Below are 9,077 nucleotides of genomic sequence, written 5' to 3'. Positions count from 1 at the left end.
ACCATGGCAGTTTGACCGAGCTACAACTCACGACGGTCGAACAAACCATTACACTTTCACGCACAATGACCGTAAGTTCAACCTTGCCCCTTTAAGTCCTTCTGAAGTTCATGAGTTGCAAAAACACATGAACAAAGAGGTCGAGGTAAGGACTTCTAACCTTTATTTGAGATCCAATGAGGTTTGTAAAACCATGAGTGCCAAGGGCACCGTGCTACTAATGATGTTCAAAGAATGTTTAAGTACAGGTACAAGTGAGCTTGAACTACCCGCTGAAGTACAAGCTTTACTAGATCAATACAAAGACGTGTTTCAGGAGGAGATACCACCAGGATTACCCCCTATTCGTGGCACTGAACATCAGATCGATCTTGTACCCGATTCTGCTCTACCAAACAAATCAGCTTACCGAATGAATCCGGAGGAGTCTAAGGAGTTAGAGAAGCAAGTGCATGACCTAATGGATAAAGGGTACATCAGAGAGAGCCTCAGCCCGTGTGCGGTACCAGTTCTCTTAGTTCCAAAGAAGGATGGTACATGGAGGATGTGTGTAGACTGTCGACCAATCAACAATATCACCATCAAGTATCGACACCCCATTCCAAGACTAGACGACATGTTGGACGAGTTAAGTGGTGCAACCTTCTTCTCCAAAATTGACTTGAGGAGCGGCTATCACCAGGTCCGAATGAGGTAAGGAGACGAGTGGAAAACCGCGTTTAAAACCAAGCAAGGTCTCTATGAGTGGCTTGTCATGGCATTTGGGTTAACCAACGCCCCAAGCACCTTCATGCGACTAATGAACCAGGTTCTAAGGTCATTTATTGGTAAATTTGTTGTTGTTTATTTTGATGACATACTTATTTACAGTAAGTGCCATTCTGATCACATTAAACATCTAGGGTTAATTTTGAAAACACTTCGGAAGGAAGGCCTTTATGCTAACCTAAAGAAATGCTCCTTTTGTACTGATAAGTGTGTGTTCTTAGGTTTTGTAGTGAGTAAACAGGACCTACAGGTGGATGAGGAGAAGATTAAGGCAATAAGAGAATGGCCTACTCCAACTTCGATTGGACACGTTCGCAGCTTTCATGGTCTCGCAAGCTTCTACAGGAGGTTTGTCAAGGATTTTAGTACAGTGGCTGCTCCAATGACTGCCGTGATCAAGAAAAATGTGCCTTTCTCATGGGGAGAAGCTCAAGAAAATTCCTTCAACACATTGAAAGAGAGGCTCACACAAGCACCAGTCTTAGCCCTCCCAGATTTTGAAGTTATGTTTGAAGTAGAGTGTGATGCATCAGGTTTGGGAATTGGAGCTATACTACATCAGAGGAAAAGACTTGTGGCTTTCTTCGGTGAGAAGTTGAGTGGAGCTACGTTGAACTACCCAACCTACGACAAGGAGCTTTATGCCTTAGTTCGAGCACTGGAAACGTGGAAACATTACTTGTTATCCAAGGAATTCATCATTCAGACCGATCATGAAACCCTCATGCATCTCATGGGTCAGACTTCACTTAAGAGGAGACATGCGAAGTGGTTGGAGTTCATTGAGACGTTCCCATATGTGATAAAGTATAAGAAGGGCAAAGAGAACGTGGTTGCTGATGCTTTGTCAAGGAGTCATGCTCTTATAGCTACTATGGAGGCTAAAGTAATGGGATTTGAGCATATCAAAGAGTTGTACAAAGATGACCCAGAATTTGGAGAGTGCTACTAGGAGTATGGCAAAGGAGCATACCAAGCATTCCACTTGCAGGATGGGTTTCTATTTAGAGATAAGCGGTTGTGTATTCCTCAAGGTTCCATGCGAGACTTGATACTCACTAAAGCACATGGTGGAGGTTTGATGGGTTACTTTGGTGCCGCCAAAACCTTGGCCGTGGTAATGGAACACTTCTTTTGGCCCCATCTCAAGAAAGACGTTGAGAGATTTTGTGCTCGATGCATTGTTTGTCACAAAGCAAAATCCAGGTTACATCCTTATGGTCTTTACGTACCATTACCTATTCCTAACGCCCCTTGGGTAGATATTTCTATGGACTTTGTCTTAAGATTGCCAAAGATTAAACACAAGGATTCAATCTTTGTTGTTGTGGACCGGTTCTCCAAGATGGCACACTTCATCCCGTGTGACAAGACCAATGGTGCGACTCAAACCGCAAATTTGTTCTTCAAGGAAGTGGTGCGCCTCCATGGAATTCCAAGGACAATAGTCTCTGATCGTGACACCAAGTTCTTGAGTCACTTTTGGAAGACACTTTGGAGAAATTTAGGTACCAAGCTTCTATTCTCTACAACTTGTCATCCCCAAACAGATGGACAAACTGAAGTGGTAAACCGAACTCTCTCTACCTTACTTAGAGCGACTCTTGCTAAAAATATGGAAACATGGGTTGATTGCATTCCTTTTATTGAGTTTGCTTATAATCGTGCTGTCCATTCGGCTACAAAACTATCTCCTTTTGAGATAGTCTATGGAATTAACCCTTTGTCTCCATTAGATTTAGCACCCTTGCCTCAGATAGAACAGGTTTGCCAAGATGGGCTAAGAAGAGGAGAAATCATCAAGAAGTTACATGACAAGGCCAAAGCAAATTTGGAAAAGAAGAATGCTGACAACAAACGCAAGGCTGATCGGGGAAGAAAGGAGATGTTGTTCAAACAGAGAGATTGGGTTTGGTTGCATATGAGGCCTGAGAGATTTCCAACACAACGAGCTTCTAAGTTATCTCCAAGAGGCGACGGTTCATTTAAAGTTTTTGAGAAGATCAATGATAATGCCTACCGTTTGGAGCTACCAAATGAGGTAAAAAATTCTCACACTTTTAATGTAGCTGACTTGTCTGCGTATGATCCAGGAGATTCAGTTTCGAGAAGAGGGAGGGAATGATGCGGACATCGATCCTACAAACCAAACCGTTGAACCAGATCCTGTACCAGAAGTACGAGAAGGCCCTATGACACGATCAAAGGCTAAACAGCTAAGGACGAGGTTTAACCTAGCCGTTCAAGACATTGTAAGCTCCCTAGAGCTGATGGACGTCAACTGGTATGTACCACCATCATGCCACCATAATGGACATGATCACATTACCGAGCAAGAGCTTGCTGAAGCCTTCACCCAAATGAGCCTTGATCAGACCAGTTCCCCAGGTATGAAACCTCTTTTGGCAGGTCAAGGAACCTCAAGAATCCAAGAGAAGACATTGGATCTGCAAGAGACGTGTGATACAAGCTACACCTCCGATCAATATAGTGAAGATCAAGACCAAGACATAGAGGACATGAACGAGCATCAAGAGGCTGATCAAGATACTCTAGAGGAACTCCAGGAAGACCCCTACTTCAGTAAACAAACCAACAAGCCAATACAAGACAAGAACCCTGAAGTAGTTCATCGAGTAGTACAAGAAGTGGTTCAAGGAACGTCTATTGGACCTAGATCGCATCCAGGTAAGTCTTATTAAATATTTTCGATCCTTTCAGGTCCCACCAATCCCAACAACGGCTAGAAGACTTGCTCATCAAGAGAGATCAAGTCTACTTAGCATTTTCTTTTATTAGTTTATTTACTTTCCAAAAACAATGGTTTTGTGTTTGATTTTATTTGCTTTCCTTTGTTGCATTATTTTTCATTTATTTTCGGCCTTAGGGCTAGCTGAAGGACTCTTATAAAGTCCCCCTGCAGCAGTTGTACGATTTTTCACCTTTGATTATCAATAAAATACTGAATTTTCTTACTTTTTCTCTTTAAGTGTTCTTGAGAGAATAAGCTTGTTCTTTGTCTTGTGTGTGAGATTCCACAAGGCTAAGTTCGTGTACTGTGTCAGAGACCAATCACATCTCTGTGGTGTACTTCAATCCGCCAGCACTTCCCCTTTTACCGATCCCACACGAGAGAAGCGACCGCCATCGTGTCAGATCCACATCATCGACCATCTTTCTTTCACAAGAGAGAAGCGACTGCCAGCTTGTGAAGCCATCATCTCTATCCCGGTATAAGACTCACCACCGAGTCTTGTATCATCTGGTATCAGAGCACAGTTCACGCTGTTCCCTTGCCAGGTTTATCTTTTCCATTAACTTTCATTTCATTTGTAGCTTTTGTTTTATTTTATTAAAAAAAAAAAAAATAGTTTCTTTTATTTCACAGCCTTATCTCTAGTTTGTTTAAGCTTTTATTTAAAAACTTTAAAAAAAAAAAATATATTTTCAATTTGTTTCCTTAAGTTGTGTGTTTCACTCTCTGTATTAGTTGCCGTACTAGTTCATCTCGCATTTAAAAAAAAAAATCTTTTCAGCTTTTGTTTCATTGCTTTTATTGTCTAATATTGCTTGTCATTCTTAAAATTTTAAAAAAAAAGAAAAGTTTCCTTTATTTTCTTTGACATTTCCCTTTTCAACTTCTGTGGTACGTTGATCCTTTGTTGTTTTTGTCTAAGCGCAGATCCGTTCTAGACACTCACTATGGGAGAAAACGCAGATATACCCCAAGACGCCATGATGCAAATGATGAGAACCCTCACAGAGCAGTTGAGAGGACTCGGCGATAGGATAGGCCGTTTGGAGCAACCTCAAGCGAGGGTTGACGTTGGACCAGATCCAGAACAAAGGAATGTCCGCGACGAGGAAGACGAATCCATTGACATGGATGATGATGATGATCCACCACCAGATCCATTAAGGCGTCAACATCAGCGGAGATAAGATCCTTTGATGCGGAACCGTGCTAGAGAGGTAGAACCAGGAGAACAAAATCGAGATGTTAAACTAATACCTCCTACTTTTGCAGGAAAGTCTAATCCGGAGGTTTACATGGACTGGGAGAGACGTATGGAATACATATTCCAATGTTATGGCTATGGAGAAGCCCGAAAGGTAGCCCTTGCATCGGCGCAGCTCACTGACAATGCCTTGTCATGGTGGGATAGGACGGTAGCCGATAGAAGGAGGCAGCGGTTTGCTACCATCAGCAGTTGGGGCGACATGAAGTACCTCTTGAGGTTGAGGTATGTACCTGATCATTATCAACGAGACTTACAAAAACGTTTTAGAAAATTATCTCAGGGAACAAGGACTGTGGATGAGTATTTTGAGGAGTTTGAGAAGCTCATGAACTCATTGGAGCTGGAAGAATCGAGTGAGTCCCTAATGGCTCAATTCATTGACGGCTTGCAAGAGCGTATAGCCCGAAAGGTGGAGACATCGAACTACAGCAGCCTACATGAACTACTTCACAAGGCTGTACAAGTAGAGCAACAAATCCAGCGTAAGATGTCTTTAAGGAACCGTACTAGAAACAACACGCCTTGGAATGCAAGCAACAGCCGGAGCATGGACAAAAGCAAAACCGTGGAAAATGACTCTAGGTTTAAGAACAAGTCTAATGAGGCACCTAAAACCTCTAAACCCGAACCAGGTAAGTTCCCTAACACTAGTCAATCTCGTACCCGTGACATTACTTGTTTTAAATGTCAAGGCAGGGGACACATGGCGAGAGAATGTCCGAACCAAAGGGTGATGATTGTCACACCTAGTGGAGACTATGAGTCTCAAGACGAGCAAGATGAGTACCGTACTGATCCGGAGAATGACGTGGAGTATCCCGACACAGGAGAACTTCTTGTGATCCGACGTATGTTGACTGTACTTGTCAACCCCGAGGAGAAAGTTCAAAGGGAAAATATTTTCCACACTCGATGCACAATCAAGAACAAGGTATGTTACTTGATTATTGATGGAGGTTCTTGTACTAATGTTTCTAGCAAGTATACGGTGGACAGGTTAGGTCTTCAGAAAACAAAGCACCCGAGGCCATACAAACTTAGGTGGCTGAACGATGACACCGAGCTGAAAATTGCTGAACAAGTTACTGTATCATTCAACGTTGGGAAATACCAAGATCAAGTCATTTGCGATGTAGTTCCAATGAGAGTTGGACATCTTCTTCTTGGAAGACCATGGCAGTTTGACCGAGCTACAACTCACGACGGTCAAACAAACCATTACACTTTCATGCACAATGACCGTAAGTTCAACCTTGCCCCTTTAAGTCCTTCTAAATTTCATGAGTTGCAAAAACACATGAACAAAGAGGTCGAGGTAAGGACTTCTAACCTTTATTTGAGATCCAATGAGGTTTGTAAAACCATGAGTGCCAAGGGCACCGTGCTACTAATGTTGTTCAAAGAATGTTTAAGTACAGGTACAAGTGAGCTTGAACTACCCGCTGAAGTACAAGTTGTACTAGATCAATACAAAGACGTGTTTCCAGAGGAGATACCACCAGGATTACCCCCTATTCGTGGCATTGAACATCAGATTAATCTTGTACCCGGTTCTCCTCTACCAAACAAACCAGCTTACCGAATGAATCCGGAGGAGTCTAAGGAGTTAGAGAAGCAAGTGCGTGACCTAATGGATAAAGGGTACATCAGAGAGAGCCTCAGCCCGTGTGCGGTACCAGTTCTCTTAGTTCCAAATTAGGATTGTACATGGAGGATGTGTGTAGACTGTCGAGCAATCAACAATACCACCATCAAGTATTGACACCCCATTCCAAGACTAGACGACATGTTGGACGAGTTAAGTGGTGCAACCGTCTTCTCCAAAATTGACTTGAGGAGCGGCTATCACATGGTCCGAATAAGGGAAGGAGACGAGTGGAAAACCACGTTTAAAACCAAGCAAGGTCTCTATGAGTGGCTTGTCATGCCATTTGGGTTAACCAACGCCCCAAGCACCTTCATTCGACTAATGAACCAGGTTCTAAGGCCATTTATTGGTAAATTTGTTGTTGTTTATTTTGATGACATACTTATTTACAGTAAGTGCCATTCTGATCACATTAAACATCTAGGGTTAATTTTGAAAACACTTCGGAAGGAAGGCCTTTATGTTAACCTAAAGAAGTGCTCCTTTTGTACTGATAAGTGTGTGTTCTTAGGTTTTGTAGTGAGTAAACACGGCCTACAGGTGGATGAGGAGATGATTAAGGCAATAAGAGAATGGCCTACTCCAACTTCGATTAGACACGTTCACAGCTTTCATGGTCTCGCAAGCTTCTACAGGAGGTTTGTCAGGGATTTTAGTACAGTGGCTGCACCAATGACTGCAGTGATCAAGAAAAATGTGCCTTTGTCATGGGGAGAAGCTCAAGAAAAGTCCTTCAACACATTAAAAGAGAGGCTCACAGAAGCACCGGTCTTAGCCCTCCCAGATTTTGAAGTTATGTTTGAAGTAGAGTGTGATGCATCATGCTTGGGAATTGGAGCTGTACTACATCAGAGAAAAAGACCCGTGGCTTTCTTCAGTGAGAAGTTGAGTGGAGCTACGTTGAACTATCCGACCTACGACAAGGAGCTTTATGCCTTAGTTCGAGCACTAGAAACGTGGCAACATTACTTGTTATCCAAGGAATTCATCATTCACACCGATCATGAAACCCTCAAGCATCTCAAGGGTCAGACTTCACTTAAGAGGAGACATGCAAAGTGGTTGGAGTTCATTGAGACGTTCCCATATGTGATAAAGTATAAGAAGGGCAAAGAGAATGTGGTTGCTGATGCTTTGTCAAGAAGATATGCTCTCATAGCTACTAAGGAGGCTAAAGTAATGGGATTTGAGCATATCAAAGAGTTTTACAAAGATGACCCAGAATTTGGAGAGTGCTACAAGGAGTATGGCAAAGGAGCATACCAAGCATTCTACTTGCAGGATGGGTTTCTATTTAGAGACAAGCGGTTGTGTATTCCTCAAGGTTCCATGCGAGACTTGATACTCACTGAAGCACATGGTGGAGGTTTGATGGGTCACTTTGGTGTCGACAAAACCTTGGCCGTGGTAATGGAACACTTCTTTTGGCCCCATCTCAAGAAAGACGTTGAGAGATTTTGTGCTCGATGCATTGTTTGTCACAAAGCAAAATCCAGGTTACATCCTCATGGTCTTTACTTACCATTACCTATTCCTAACGCTCCTTGGGTAGATATTTCTATGGACTTTGTCTTAGGATTGCCAAAGATTAAACACAAGGATTCAATCTTTGTTGTTGTGGACCGGTTCTCCAAGATGGCACACTTCATCCCGTGTGACAAGACCAATGATGCGACTCAAACCGCAAATTTGTTCTTCAAGGAAGTGGTGCGCCTCCATGGAATTCCAAGGACAATAGTCTCTGATCGTGACACCAAGTTCTTGAGTCACTTTTGGAAGACACTTTGGAGAAATTTAGGTACCAAGCTTCTATTCTCTACAACTTGTCATCCCCAAACGGATGGACAAACTGAAGTGGTAAACCGAACTCTCTCTACCTTACTTAGAGCGACTCTTGCTAAAAATATGGAAACATGGGTTGATTGCATTCCTTTTATTGAGTTTGCTTATAATCGTGCTGTCCATTCGGCTACAAAACTATCTCCTTTTGAGATAGTCTATGGAATTAACCCTTTGTCTCCATTAGATTTAGCACCATTGCCTCAGATAGAACAGGTTTGCCAAGATGGGCTAAGAAGAGGAGAAATCATCAAGAAGTTACATGACAAGGCCAAAGCAAATTTGGAAAAGAAGAATGCTGACAACAAACGCAAGGCTGATCGGGGAAGAAAGGAGATGTTGTTCAAACAGAGAGATTGGGTTTGGTTGCATATGAGGCCTGAGAGATTTCCAACACAACGAGCTTCTAAGTTATCTCCAAGAGGCGACGGTTCATTTAAAGTTTTTGAGAAGATCAATGATAATGCCTACCGTTTGGAGCTACCAAATGAGGTAAAAAATTCTCACACTTTTAATGTAGCTGACTTGTCTGCGTATGATCCAGGAGATTCAGTTTCGAGAAGAGGGAGGGAATGATGCGGACATCGATCCTACAAACCAAACCGTTGAACCAGATCCTGTACCAGAAGTACGAGAAGGCCCTATGACACGATCAAAGGCTAAACAGCTAAGGACGAGGTTTAACCTAGCCGTTCAAGACATTGTAAGCTCCCTAGAGCTGATGGACGTCAACTGGTATGTACCACCATCATGCCACCATAATGGACATGATCACATTACCGAGCAAGAGCTTGCTGAAG

The sequence above is a fragment of the Camelina sativa genome, chromosome 17 (assembly GCF_000633955.1).
Source record: "Camelina sativa cultivar DH55 chromosome 17, Cs, whole genome shotgun sequence".
Classification (NCBI taxonomy): Eukaryota; Viridiplantae; Streptophyta; class Magnoliopsida; order Brassicales; family Brassicaceae; genus Camelina; species Camelina sativa.
Note: the sequence above shows the minus strand (reverse complement) of the source record.